Source organism: Numenius arquata, chromosome 2 (assembly GCF_964106895.1).
Source record: "Numenius arquata chromosome 2, bNumArq3.hap1.1, whole genome shotgun sequence".
Classification (NCBI taxonomy): Eukaryota; Metazoa; Chordata; class Aves; order Charadriiformes; family Scolopacidae; genus Numenius; species Numenius arquata.
This window is the reverse complement of record NC_133577.1, coordinates 54,292,044-54,307,024: the sequence shown is the minus strand read 5'-3', so window position 1 is coordinate 54,307,024 and position 14,981 is coordinate 54,292,044.

Here is a 14,981-nt window from a genome sequence, read left to right as displayed (position 1 = left end):
ACTGCGTAGGTATCTAACTTCTTGCAAGTTTTATTAGAAATTGCTTTATGATGTTCTCTCTGCATAAACTCCGGGTGGGTACAAATGGCTTGCTTACCGCAGGTTTTGACATCTCTTGAGGTTTGCTTACATCTAAGGTGGTGGAAAAATGTTGAACGTGCGGGCTGCTGTGCCAAGCTCGCGGTATCACAAACGTACAGCCGCAGCGGGCTGCCCGTGGCGCCGGCGTTTGCCTTGTTAGGCTCCTTCCCGCTCAGCGTCCTGAAGCTTCAGGGAGGGTTCCTGAGGGTTTTGTCCTTGTGGGTCTGACTCGGCACTGGTCTCGCCGGGGGCTGTGGTGGTGGCCCTGTGCTCACAGCTCTGTAACCACACCTGCAGAGCTCCGAGCACTGGTCTTGGAGGTGATAGAATGGAAATGCCCTAAGCTGGGAAGTGTCCTGGTGCCTCACCGTAGCCCTGCCTGCATCCAGGTCTCCTGTCACCCAGCCAGCATCCCTGGTCTCCCTCCTGGCGGACCCCGGGAGGGGAAAGGGGCTTTCTTACTTCTGGAGTGGTAAACGAACACAGACTTCTGTCCTGTTTTCCCTTGGAAAACGTTGAGGCACCTGTAAAGCAGACACTTTCTGCCAGGGATCTTATGCTCTCCAAGAGCACTGTGGCAGACCTACCCTTCTGACAGGCTGAGAGAGCTGGGGTTGTTCAGCCTGGAGAAGAGAAGGCTCCGGGGAGACCTCATAGCAGCCTTCCAATATCTGAAGGGAGCTACAGGAGAGCCGGAGAGGGACTCTTTGTCAGGAAGTGTAGTGACAGGACAAGGGGTAATGGTTTTAAATTGGAAGAGGGGAGATTTAGATGAGATATTATGAGGAAATTCTTTCCTGTGAGGGTGGTGAGGCACTGGAACAGGTTGCCCAGGGAAGCTGTGGATGCCCCATCCCTGGAGGGGTTCAAGGCCAGGCTGGATGGGGCTTTGAGCAACCTGCTCTAGTGGAGGTGTCCCTGCCCATGGCAGGGGGGTTGGAACTGGATGATCTTTAAGGTCCCTTCCAACTCTAACCATTCTGTGATTCTGTTACACTCAGCACAAAACTTAAGCATTTTTTTCAACAATCTCAGTGTTAATTTTTTGCATACTTCAGAAGTTGGGGTGCCAAGCTTCGTAACGCTCAGTTTTCCAGGTATCTACGGCGATAGTTTTTTCTCCCCTCACTCAGACTTTTCAGCACTGAAATGGGATTGAACGTGGTCTGCCAGCATCTTTGCAGGCCCTGAAGTAGATCTTGGTTTAACCAGTAGGAAACGGTGTCTGGCAGCAATCTAGATTTGGATCTTGTTCAGGACAGTAACCGGGACGATCCTTGTGGGGCCAGGTTGTGCTGGGCATGGGGAATCTCTTTTGGAGCGACACGGCAAGCGTGGAGCTGGCCAATGCTCAGTTGGGGTGTTGAAGTGAGGCATTTCTTGTCAATCAGTGATGCTGCTCCTTCTTGCAGACTGTAAATTCCCAATTTTTTATTATTTTTTTTTTAGCGGCACAGAAGTCAGCTCTGCTGGAACGCCCTGCTGACAGCAGGGTTTGTGCTGACTGCCCTGGATGCCGCTCTGCTCTTACCCCTCACCTGGAATCCTTGACTTCTGTAGGTTTTTTTGAGATGCAGTGAACAAAAGCAAACATGCTATTCCCAGTTTTACCTACGTTTGGTACTGGCTCTTTCAGTTTTCCCCTTGCCTCCCTCTTTCCCTACCGGAGGAACGCCTCTGACTCCCAGCAGGCTGCTCAATACTTTGCTGTGCTCTGAAGGACAAGGCTGAAACGAAATGCCAACGTGCATCTCAGAAAGTGGTGCTGAATTCAATTAGAGTGCCCGTCAAGAAGCCAAGGACCTGGTTCTGTTAGGGGCTATAATGTCATCTGCTTTCTCCCTGATGGAGAACTATGCTGTCAGCAGTGCTATTTCATGTTCTTCTGGAGCATCCCTGTCTCCTGCAGTGCTCCTGAGCGCTGGCCCCAGCACAGAGACACTTCCCCCGCACCTATAAAACTGTCCCCTTTGCACAGTAAAATGTGGCCACAGCTGTCTCCCGTGGAGCTCTTGAGGATGTTCAGGTTTGACTGAAAGAGGACAGGCTTTGGCAGATGCCTCCAGGTCCAGCTTCGCAGTGCCTCAGACGCCCTTTGCTTCTGCCCCGTGTTTGGCCAGTGAAGTTTTAAATGGTCATTAATGCTTCAGGACAAGAGCGTGGTTTGATTTCTTTTCCTTTGTCTTCCTCAGGGACAGAAGAGGAGGAAACCTGTTCATTGTAGATATCTGCTTTTGGGGCAGGTTTCTGTCAATACCTGCTTATTTACATGGCTGCTCAAAATTTTTTCATGTCACCACTGGGCAAACTCTCCCATGCGCATCAGAGACCATTAAAAAATGTATTTTTCATTATCATTTAACTTTTGCAAATCTGCTAGGGTGCAAATTGGGAATCCTGAATCCTTGAGAGGACTGTCCACTGAAAAATAGCTAGACAGTGCATTGAAGAACCACCCCAAGCCCAATTACAGTTTTACTAAGCAGTACTTCATAGTGATGTTCTGGGTATTAAGTAGGATTAAACCACCGCTAGATTGTCAGAACAGATGCACTAGTGATGTTTATTGGAATATGACACATCCAATTTCTAGAAAGCAGTCAGATTGGCAGAGAAAAGCTTTTCATTCGAATTCCGGAACTTCATCATAAAATCGGCTGCTATGCTTTCCCATGCCACGCTAAGCACAGCACCAGAAAATGTGCGGTAGAAGGTGACTTCGTAGGAACACGTTCATAAAAGTTCATGCTGTTTTAAAAGCCATTTCAAACATTGCATTTTTTTAAGCCAATGCAAATATATATATATATTTTTTATTTTTTTTTTCTATCAGCTTTGCAAACAATCAAGGACCCAAACTGGGAGCTATTCTGTTGCCGAAGCAAAATTTTGGACAGAATCCCCCCCTGGGTAGGCTTTATTCCTTGATCCTGTCATTAATTTGGAAAAAAATAAAACCAAAAAAAACAAGAAACAAAAAAGCAAACATCAACACACACACCCCCTCCCCCGCCAGAAACAACTCTCTGAGCTGAGCTGCCACAGTGGGTACATTTTACCCCAGTCTTCTGCCTGTGCTTGGATTCTCTGATGTCTAATAGGGAATAAACTCCTCTGACACCTTTCTTTTGGAGAACAGTATCTCTCTTTTCCTTGTTCTCCTGGGAGGTTGGTAACCAAGCATCCCTGGTAGTACTTTCTTCACTTGGAAGTGGCCGGTGGAAAACTGGGGAGGGGGGGGGAGGGAGGGAGGGAAGGGGGGCGCTGGGGGCACCAGGACCTGTGAAGGCATCGGCGCTTGGCCACTCCTCACCTTCCTCCACCACGGAAGGGGCCTGCTGGGAAGGAACTTGGGAGGCTCTGTGTGACATCCATCCTTGGAGAAGCTGAGGCAGTTGATCCTGTACTGAGCCATGCCCGCTGCTCCAGCCGTTCTCATCCCAAACGTGTGGCTCCTGTGGCCAGCTTTTATTTGGGGTAGCTGGGTCCGACAGCTTACTTTCTAACACATCGCAGTTTATCTTCCTGGTTCTGCCGGAGTCGCCACAAAAGCTGACCCTTTCTTGCTGGACAAGACGTTGAGCAATAGTGGTTTAAGCGGTTTGAGCGAAGCGATAGACTGGGTGACACTGGAGTGGCCTGCAGAGATTTGGGAAGGCAGGGTATAACGCTTGCTGAATCCATGATGCTTTTGGAGGGTGCGTTGGCCCCAGGCACCCGCCAGTGGCTGGTTTGGTGCTTTGATCTAATGAAAAATGATGCCTATTTAGGATATTCAGAACTATTTCTCGCTTTGTGAAGCGCTTTTTCAGAATCGGTGTGGAAGCTTTGAGTACATCGTGTGTAAAAATACCTATAACTGTGTATTATATAAACATGTAATTAATATATTGCTTCTGTATAACTATTTGATTAATGTAATTAAAGTAATATAATGTCCAGACTAGTTGTAACATACGTTTTTGGCAAATTAATTACAGATCTGGAGATGTATTGTATTATTTATAGATGTCTTGATGTGCCAACTCTCAGCCATTCCCTTACTCAAAGGGAGTACTGGAACAGCCTGCCCAGGGAGGTGGTGGAGTCGCCATCCCTGGAGGTATTTAAGGAACGTGTAGACGTGGCACTTCAGGGCATGCTCTAGTGCCCGAGATTGTTGCTTTGCATCTGTTTGTGGGGGGGTGTGGGGTGTGGTTGTGGGTGTTTGTTTTGTGTGGGTTTTGGTTTTGTTTTGGTTTTGGTGTTTAGGGTTTTTTAGGGGTTTTTTTGATTTTTTTTTTTTTTTTGGTTGGACTCGATGATCTTAAAGGTCCCTTCCAACCAAGAAGATTCTGTGATTCTGTGATTCAAAGGCCACTGTAGCATCTGAACTCTTCCTAGATATTTAAGAAAAGAATTGATTTTGTTCTTCTTTCTTTCTCAGTATATAAGAAGTATCATTTAATTATTTTGATTAGCATTTTCTTTTCCTTGTTACTCTCATTTCTTTTACGGGTGCACCGTGTTTTTCTGTCTGGAAGGCATGTGCTTGAGGTCACTTCGGGCAAATAAGTGGGTTTTGTGACTAGCACTGAGGGCTGGAAGCTCCTCAGGTGGCAGTTCTTGGGGGGGGTGAGTTCAGTAGTGGGGGCCCTATCTCCCCTAGCAGACTCTCTGGCATCCTGCATCCCTGCCCTTGATCGATGAGCCTTCCCCACCACCATGTTCTAGTGGGATGCTAAGGCTGCACGTGGAGAGCTGGTTTCTGACACTTACAGGCAGCCTCGTGGCGATGGAAGGTGTGGAGTATTAGCACAGCGCCCATGACCTGAATTTCACAAGCTGGCATGGCAAGGACAGAAGGCAGAGAAGCAACGCGGCATACTTACAGGATTTTGGCTGGTCGAGTAGGCTCTTTTCAGTTACACTTCCAGGAATTTTCTTTTCAGAGAAGTATTTCTGGATTAATTATAATGAGCTGCAGATCACAGCAAATGGAGTATCTGAGATCTGCCTCATCAAGTTACCGTATAGGAATGGAATGATATTTATTGATTTTTTTTTTAATCAAACTCTGCTTAACATCTGCTACCTGAATTATGTTCCTTTTTTTTTTTTTTTTGGTGTGGAAGGACTTTCTCTGTGTGGTCTGTGTACCTGGCACCTTTTGTTTAAGGGAGCTGGAGGTTGCCCAGCTCAGTTGGCTACTAATCGTTCTTTAAGAAGTCCTGATGCCTTGTTGTTATTGCTCTGACCACTTGGTGACCAATATCTGCATGCTGTATAACAACAGGGAACTGCAGCAGACGTGAGTCACCTCCAGCAATGTATCCTGAGCTGCTCTGGTGCCGGGTTGAGTGAGATCTCAAGCCATAGCAGGAGTCCTGGGATGGGAAGGGATGACCTATATAGGACCGCAGTTTCCATGGTAACTTCAGACCATGTGAGATGCCCTGTTTTGGGTGGCACAGGAGCTTCCAGCTGAAATCAGCACAGCTCCCAGGCCGCCTGCTCAGGTGGGGTCACCTCCTGCAGGAATCCCCAGTCCTGTCCACTTGCCCAGGGGGGATGGCTGTGCCGATGGTTGACCCGGAGCAGCTATATCCACCAGAAAAATAACATGGCAAACAAAGCATCTTATGCTACCCCGAACTTGATTTAATCCTGTAGTTATGTGTGTTCGGGAAAGGCCTGCGGGTGGACAAGGAGCTTGGAGCAGGGTGACCATGCCAGGTTGAGGAGAGGAGGGGGTGTCCCTATGGAGGGGATGGGCTCTGCTGCTCGCCTCTCTGCATGGGCCAGGTAGCCCCTGCTCCTTTGTGCCCAGCTGTGCAAGGAAATAGGGCTTCTGCAGTCCTATGTCCCTTCTCTTGCAGCTAAATGTGGCGGGTTAGGGGCTTTTGGGCTTTAAATCTTGCAAAAATCAGATTTTTGGGTAGAAGAGCAAATACCTCGAAGTGGGTTCATATAGTAGAAAAATAATTGGCTCACCTTTTAGCTGGCAGAAGAGGATCCACAAGGAGTGAGATGGAAAGACTTGGGGAATTAGGATGCATTCGTTCTGGAACAGCTATTTAAAAATAGCTTTGCTTATGGAATTGCTTGTTTAAAAGAGGACTGACTCCATCATTAAGTCAGGAGTAAATATATTTTACGCTCTGGAGCTTGTTGTGTGGCACAACTTGAGATTTCTGTCACTGCCTTGAAAGGCCCACCAATTTAACAGTTGCTGTTATATCAGGATCTGAAAATTAGTGAAGTTCTCAAGCTGCAGTCTGCTTTTTGGCTTTTAGACAGGTTTTTTTTTTATTATTTCCTGATTCTTAATTTTGCATGTTATCTTTCTTGAAGTTGCCTTTTACCTGCTTTTTACAAAAATATCCCTCTTCATGAGGGATTTATGATATTTGTGCTTTCATTCCACTTCTGTAGATAGAATCAGTCAATAAAACATTGCTCTTGAAAGAAGATAAACATTTGTGTGTGCTTGCAAGTGGTGTTTCATTACAGGATAGTTTATCTGCTGCCACAAGAGCTCAAAACGATGATAAAACAGAGGCCCACGCACTGAAAATATTCGTCCTCGGTCCTAGCTGAGCATTGTAGGAGTGGGAAGATGAGGAGGGGCTGCTGGCCATAAGGGTCTCATTGCTGTAGAGCAATGTCTTGGTGAAAAGGAGGCGATTAAGGTGAAAAGGAGGCAATTTAATCTCTTTATCCCCAGATGTGGCAGATGAGCTCCTCTAAGACTTGCTGTGGTCCTCATGAGGGTCCCTGAAAGCTTGGGAGCACGCTGGCCATGGTGGGCAGCTCCCCCAGTGCTGCTGGGACGCGTGGGCTCCTCTGGCGCAACCCTAACACCAGCTTTGTGTGACCTGGGGAGGGTAGGCTTGACTTGATGTCTGGGCAGGGCTGTGCTTGGGCATCAGACTGCTGGTCTCTTCCTCCTCCCTTGGCTACACATTTGGGAAAGCTGCTCGGGGAGAGTTTTGTTGGAATCGTTCTGTTCAGGGGGGACGTGACTTCGGTAGGGCAGGGTAAGGTGGTTTCTCTGAAACTTCTGAGCTAGTGGATGAGCTAGAGATCTACCTGAGGTGCAAGACCTGCCACGACTGGGTAAGGCTTGCTGCTCCCTCAGCAGCACAGTGTACAGCGAAGGGCCATGCCTACAAACTCTGTTTTCTTCCACGCTTCTGTATGTCCACATCCCATCAGATGGATGACGGGGTTTCATAACTGTAACCTTGAGTAACATTATTGTGAACTTCCTTTCCTGGTAGAAATACCAATAAGAGAAAAGTTTGAAAAAACAGAACTTATCAGAATTGCCTTCAACCCCTGCAAAGGGCTGTTGGTAAAGTTTAAGAAAAAAAAGAAGAAACATGATGCTTATCAGCAGGCAGACCAACCTTGCTAACAGGGAGCACATGACTAAAGCATCTGAGGTTAGAACACATTGGAATTAAAACTATATAAACTAACAAGCTGTAAACAGTGCGTGGCTGGTATTTCTGTTGCCTTAAATAGAAAAGGTATTTTGTTTTGGAGTTGGTTTCCCTTTACCTCCAAATTCTGTTCTGTATCCTTCGGTGGTGTCCTACCCCCCTGACAGCACAGCATCCATCAGGCGTGTTCCCATTTTTCCTCTGCGTACCCTCATAGCTTTAGCACAGAGAGTCCTCAGCCCAAATCGTGCGTAATCAGCAGCAGCGGTGGCCCTGTCCTCGAGACAAGGATCATCTGCAGATTTGAGCACTCTCATCCCCAATTAGGGGTATTGAGCCAGTGCCCAGTTTGCCCAGGAAACAGTGTCTGCTGGATGGAAAGCTGGATGGCAGAGGAACAGGGCACTCTGCTCTCCCCTCTGAACTCTGCACCAAACCTCAAAGGGGTCATGGACCACCCTTGTCAGGGGCCATGTGGATGGGATGGTGCTGCCAAGGTTGGGGTTTGGCTGGGGTGCTTGTGACAGGATTGGCCCTCTGCTCTTGCCACTCCAGCTCTTGGTGGGATGGGTAAGGATGTGCTCCCTCCGTGCCACCTGGCAAACTTCCCTTCCCACGTCTTCTGCACAGGTTCTATATGGTCTCTGCATGGCTCTGCCTCAGGTGTGGGTGACCACGTCCTTTGAATGGCAGCACTTGTGGCTCACGGTGAGGGCATCCAGTGCCAGGATGATGGCTGCATCTCTCTCGCTTCTTGCAACTTTGGGAAGGAGTCCCATCGTGTCTGGGTCTTGGGCAAATCTGGTGGGACTTCTGATTTTCCTCAAGTAGTCTAGTGGGAGTCACTGATACAAGGGTGGGTAAATCACTGGAGGATGGCAAGGATTCTGTTTGAAATGCAGAGCAGAGAGAGCTTTCACCCCTGCCCTCCTTGTGCGGATACAAACATCCCACAGATCAGCAGGACCATCAGCTCTTCTCTGATGACCTCGCTGGTGGCTGCAGTGTGGGCAAAAGGCTGGGAAAGATGCAGATTTTCAAGCCTTTCCATTGCTTGAGTTTCCTGGTTATGGCAAGTGTTTCAGTCTCTCTTCCTTTCCTCCCTAGATCTCACATCAGCAAAGATGGGGATTCATGTGCAGGGTGTGCTTAGAGCACTGTCCTCTCTCCTAAGGTAAGGCTACACCAAATATCTTCTGATAGGGTCCATACCTGAGATCTTATGGACCAGATGGAGAAGCTGTCCGAGCGCGTTTCAGACCGACCGCGTGTGGGAACAGCAAAAGTAAAGGCTCACTTGCCTGCCTTCTGAAATGCATTGCCCACAATAATTGTCCACATAATTCTTTTATGTCATTGAATGTGACACTGGAATGTCATGGTTTATTGCGGTTATTATGTCTGGTTGTAATTGGTAATCTGATCTTTATAGTTCCTCGTTAATGGTGTCATTAGTGCAATGCCAGATAATCCAAATGTAATTTTACATATTCATTGTGCTACAGAGTTGTAAATAAACTGCTTTCAAAATTAATCCAGAAAATAAACGTCCTCATACAATAAAATTGTAGTGCAACTTGTAAAACCTTAGTAAGCAGCAATAGCTACTACAGTTTAATTTGTTGTTATAAACTGTATTGGTCTTATTTAATAGAAAGTGAATGACTTGGAAGTATGAAGTAGAGGAATATTTTTACATTACCAGTACCTGCTGGTTGCTGGACCTTTTCTGAAGAAAAGACTTGCAAATGTATTAGAAATTTTTGGACATAGGAAAAGGAAATTGGAAAAATTTTGGACATTTGGAAAAGGAGCAGCCAATGTTTTACTGAGCTGTCAGAGCACCTTTTCTGTAAGTCTGTTGCACAAAGTTTTGCTTGAAAGGCAAAATAAAGCCATGGATTAGAAACTGCATAAGAACTAGGAAAATAGGAAAACATAAAGGCATAAAATGGCAAAGGGTCAGTGTGAAGATGCCTTGACTCTGTTCACAGTTGATAATAGTGATTACATTTCTCTCAGAAATAATAGGGGCTTAGCAGCGAGACTGCAGGATTCGTACTGACAATAATTTTCCTTTTAATAGAAAACAGAAAAACATCTGAGTCATTTCACGGGAATGTGAGCAAACGGGCTGAATGTGTAGCATCTGTATGGACAAATTCAGTATAATATGGGTCAGAGCAGTCTTTCAGAGAGCGGGTAGGTCAGGTATTTCTTTTTGCTCTTTGTTATGGTACAGAAAACAACAAGATTTTTGTTAATGGTCTACAGCAGCATTGTAGTCTCCAGCCTTAATCAGCGGAGCAGGTTTAGATAACTCCTGTTTGGAGGTAGGACTATCCATTTGGATAATATTGGAAACACTGATTTTCATGGAGAAAGAAAGGACCAGTAGAAGTCACGCCGACAATCGCATCCCTGGTGATGTAACATCTTACCAAATTGGACTCAGAAGAGATACTGTTCATCCCCTGGTCACTCCACACACACCTACCTCGTAATTTGGGCAAGATGGGAAAGTTTATCCAGTTTCCTTGCGCAAAGGCTTATATAGTATTATGTGCCTGTGTATACATGTGCGTATGTGTGCACCCCCTTCTCTTTCACTGGGTAAAGCCTGGACTGGCAGGCTGTTCTTGGTCAAATTCTGCAGAAGGTCAAGCTCTCCAAGGTTTTAAAGTTCCTACAGGCTCCAGGAAATTGGGTGCCCCCTTGCATCTCCCAAGGGGTGAGGATATTGGCACAGGGGAATAGTACTGGAAATGCGGCCACATTCATTCTGCTGTACGGAGAACGATGTGGGGATAACTCCTTGGCTGCTGGTAGAGATGCTCTGCTTGGTCATGGATACGATTATAAGGATCATCCCTGGATAAGAGATAAATGTCCTCTTATTGCTTCCTTGTTTTTTTTTTTTTTTTTCTTTCATACACAAACTTAAAACTATACATCAGGCAGCCTGCTTCTGGTATTCCTTGTTTGTGGCTCTAATACAGGGAGCGCTGATGGACTCTAAGGGCCCCTCTGGTGCTAGGGGAGAAGAGCAGATTTCCCTAAGCAGCCAAATACTGCGCTGTTGCTGGAGCAGCCTACTGATCCCATGGGTGACAGCCTATTTTTGGAAAGCAGCCCTCTGCCATGGAAACAGGCATGAATCTTGCTGGGAGCACCACCCGAGAGCCTGGGCTTTTGCTATTTGTGATGGAATTATCACTTGGTGTAAGCCTTGGTCTGTGGGTATGTACTACCAACACCCCCACCAAACCGGGGCTGCAGCTGTAGGATGAAATTGGGAGTTAAAGCCCAATGCTAAGACTGTAGCAAACTTCTCTGCTGTCTCCATGAAGCTTGATGTAGTGCTGAGATAAGGTTAGCTATGCCTGGAGTGCTTTTTGGTTTTCCTGTTTGGGGGAAACCTGGGGTAGCTGAATTCTTCTGTTTTGTGAGGAATATGTACCTAGTGAGAAGCTGCCAGACAGAAATGGGGAAGGGAGAGGTTTAAGAAGTTGCTTGGGGAAATGACATGATGACATCTGAAAAAAATAAAAACTTTTCAGCGCGTTATGGATAATGATGGAATTCAAATTGGAAATGTTCTGTGCATTTTTAATACCTCTACAAGGAGAAGGAGTATAGCTGTTTTAATGTTTAATGCATGTACAGTAGTAGAAGGCTGAACTGTTCTCTGTGGGCCCGTTTGTTCCATTACTGTCCAGAAGGAAATAAATTAAATTCTATTTTAGACCGTATTTTGGATCTGGATGCTGCAGACGGAGAGATCAGACGAATGAAGCACAGGGAGAGCTCTGTCCCTGAACCTGTCCTTATCTGTCCTGAGAAGCTGGCAGAGATGTGTTAGTGCTTGGTATGATACAAGGAATAAGTGATGTTGTGATGGCCCTGGGAAGGATCACTGTTTTGAATGAGACGGGATCTTCTCAAATCAGAGATTGAACTGATTTATATTTTAAGTGGTAGGAGCATTTTGATTACAGATTTTGATATAATTAATCCCAGATATCTAACACTCATGCTTTAAAAAATTCTCATAACACTGCAACCAAGACTGTCTTCTCTCCTGAATATGAAGAAAACCCAAATCTAGTATTTTAACTTTTCTAACGCTTCTCAGTTCAAACCTTTTAACATAATGTAGGTGAAGGCATTTCAGCTCTCTAGAGGTGCTTCAGCTTGAACTTTCCTGTTTAGGGTGGCATGGGGATTGTCTCAAGTGTTGTGTGATCAGGAGCACAATGTTGGTGCCATTGGTGTAATTACATTTTTAGATTAGTTCAATATTTTAAATTATTTTATCTTGATTATTTGCCTTCTGGTTTCTGGGATTTCACATGCATGGTATCTCGGAGGCAAGAAGCACGTTTATCATACTTGAATCTTTATTAATAAAGGATGAGAACGGGGGAGATAACTTTCTGCCTCCAGATGTGCAAAGACATCAATCACCGCGCGGTGCTGGTCACATATTGGAAGCTGCTGGGGCTGGGTCCGTAGGGTCTCACATTCTGACTCGGTTTCCTACCTCATTTTAAAGAAGTGGTTTTCTAAATCCACTCTCTTCCTTGCTTCTCTGCTTTACTCTTTTCCTCTGGTCCAGCGCTGCCTCTCAGCACTGTGCCACGGTGGCCCTCGCTAGAGCTTGTTAAATGCACCCTGTGTAAGGATGAAATGGGGGTTGCTGGAAGGGCCTGAAGCGGTTTGCCCAGAAGCAGGCTGAGGCAATACCTGTGCAGCTTCCCCTGCTCCTGGGCTTGGGGCCGAAAGCCCCCGGCCCGTGGGATGAACAGAAACAAGTGGGACTACCCAAGGCAGCTGGACCTCGGTCCCGTCGCAGGTAGACACCCTCTAAGATGCAGGTGCACTGTTTCTGTCTCCTCCTCATCTTCACAGCTCTTTAATATGCTCTTATTCATGCTTCCTTAACATCCATTGTATGCATATTATATGAAAATAGCATACTTACCTATACTTATTATGCATAAAACAGTATACTTATTTTGCACTTATTAATAAATTTTACCGGTGCCATCCAGCATGCTGCTTCTATGCTTCCGAACGGTCTGTAGTTTTCTTTGGACCTCCTGCAGGGTTTCCTGACACCGGTTTTATGGTTAAGAAACTTGATTGTGGCTGAGACAGTGCTGTGTGCCTGGATTGTTAATGCAAATATCAAGTACAGCGTTTCCAGTCCCATCAGCAGCCCCCCGCAGTGCTGTACTGGCTGCTGCTCCTCACTCTCTGATCTTGGCAATTGCTCTTTTCTTCTCCTCAGAGCTAGAGCTTCTCTTATCTTTCCCGGTGTGGTTTAGTCTTTTGACCTCCCGCAGCTTTTCACGTTAGGCAAGGAAAAGTTTGCCTTGTTTAACTTGATTCTGCTCAACAAAATAAACCTGCAAGCCACACCGGATGCCAGGAGATGATCTGTTATTGACCTCCTCCTTCTCCATCCTGGAGAAGAGAGGAAGATAGATAGATTTTGATTTTCCCTAACTGAAGTGTCAACTGGTGTGTTTAAATGCTTGTTTTTGTGGGACAGGTTTGGGTAGTAACATTAACAAGATGTAGCTCAGTTAAAACCAACCAACCAAACCCACAAAACCCAGCTGATACAGATAAATGCTGCTCTCCATGGAGAGTGCAGAAGATAGTTAGGTTGAACTAATACTCAAATTTTGAAGGTTTTTTCTGGAATCACGGAATCATCAGAGTTGGAAGGGACCTCTAGAGATCATCTAGTCCAACTCCCCTGCTAAAGCAGGGTTGCCCAGAGCACATCACTCAGGACTGCATCCAGGCGGGTCTTGAAGATCTCCAGAGAAGGGGACTCCACGACCTCCCTGGGCAGCCTGTTCCAGGGCTCTGGCACCCTCACCGGAAAGAAGTTCTTCCTCAAATTTAAATGGAACTTCCCATGTTCCAGCTTGTGCCCGTTGCCCCTCGTCCTCTCACTGGGAACCACTGAAAAGAGTCCAGCTCCATCCTCCTTCAACCCACCCTTTAGATACTTATAAGCATTGATAAGGTCTCCCCTCAGCCTTCTCTTCTCCAGGCTAAAGAGCCCCAGCTCTCTCAGCCTTTCCTCTTAAGGGAGGTACTCCAATCTCTCCATCATCTTTGTTGCCCTACACTGGACTCTCTCCAGCAGTTCCCTGTCTCTCTTGAATTGGGGAGCCCAGAACTGGACACAGTATTCCAGCTGTGGCCTCACCAGTGCAGAGTAGAGGGGGAGAATGACCTCCCTAGACCTACTGGCCACACTCTTCCCTATGCAGCCCAGGATCCCATTGGGCCTCTTGGCAACAAGGGCACATTGCTGGCTCATGGAAAGTTTGCTATCCACCAGGACTCCCAGATCCTTCTCCTCAGTAGTGCTTTCCAGAAGATCCATCCCTAACCTATATCAGTGCCTGGGGTTTTTTGAGAGGAAACATCTTATTAATGAGATTATTTTACATTTGACTGACATGAAGTGATGGGTCCCTTGCATGTTTTGTGTCCCAGACCCTGTATGTCCTTGGAGAGCAGGTCTCTGCCTGTTGTTCTTAGATAGTGTCTGGTCACAGGTCCTGCTGCTCTGGAACGATCAGCTCTGACCCCATATGCAAACTAAGTCTGATGGATGGCTGTTTTTTAAAATAAACATGCTGTGTAAAAATCCTAGCCAGCATGCTAACCCTCATTTAACAAACAAACAAAACCCACCACACCAAAAAAACCCCAAACAAACAAACTCCCCAACACTTTTTAGTATCCACTTTAATGCCTTGTTATGGCTACTTATTAGTCATAAACTTTTGGGGTTTTGGTTATGCTGATTCCTTCTAAAACTTTGAATATTTGATTTACACATTTTAGGGGTTAGAAAATAATCATACTTACATTTGATAAAGTCGTACAGATATTTTTCTTGTGAAAGGGTATTCCTGGGAGGCTGAGCAGGACCCTGTGTGTGCTGAATACCCTCTGCAGGACCTCTGAGGAGGTCAGTGCGAGGAACCACACACCAGAAAACTAAGATCTCCAGCTGTGCAACGATCTGACTAATCGCTCTGGGTTGGAGGACAGAAAAGTTGGTTTGGAATTATCGGGGGGGTGGGGGGCGGTTAACAATGCTTTGCTCGCCTTCCGCACTGTGGGTTTTTTTCTTCCCTCTTATTTCATATTTCCTTGGGACAAAACAGTAACTATCTTTCATAACGACTCAAATTTCTTCTAAGGAAATTTAAAGTAGATTTAATAATTTTCTTTTGGATTATAGGAGCATTTTGGAGATGTATGATTATGGTACTCAGTCTTCAGAGCTTGTGTGATGGGAGGTTGGGACTAGAAAACTTCTCTGCCATGCTGTGGGCTTTGGTATGTAACTCCATACAGAAGCCCATCATGGGGTTGTCAGTTCTTGCTGTCGCTCACTTTGGCACAAGGGTAATACTCAGCAGAAGACATGTGCGC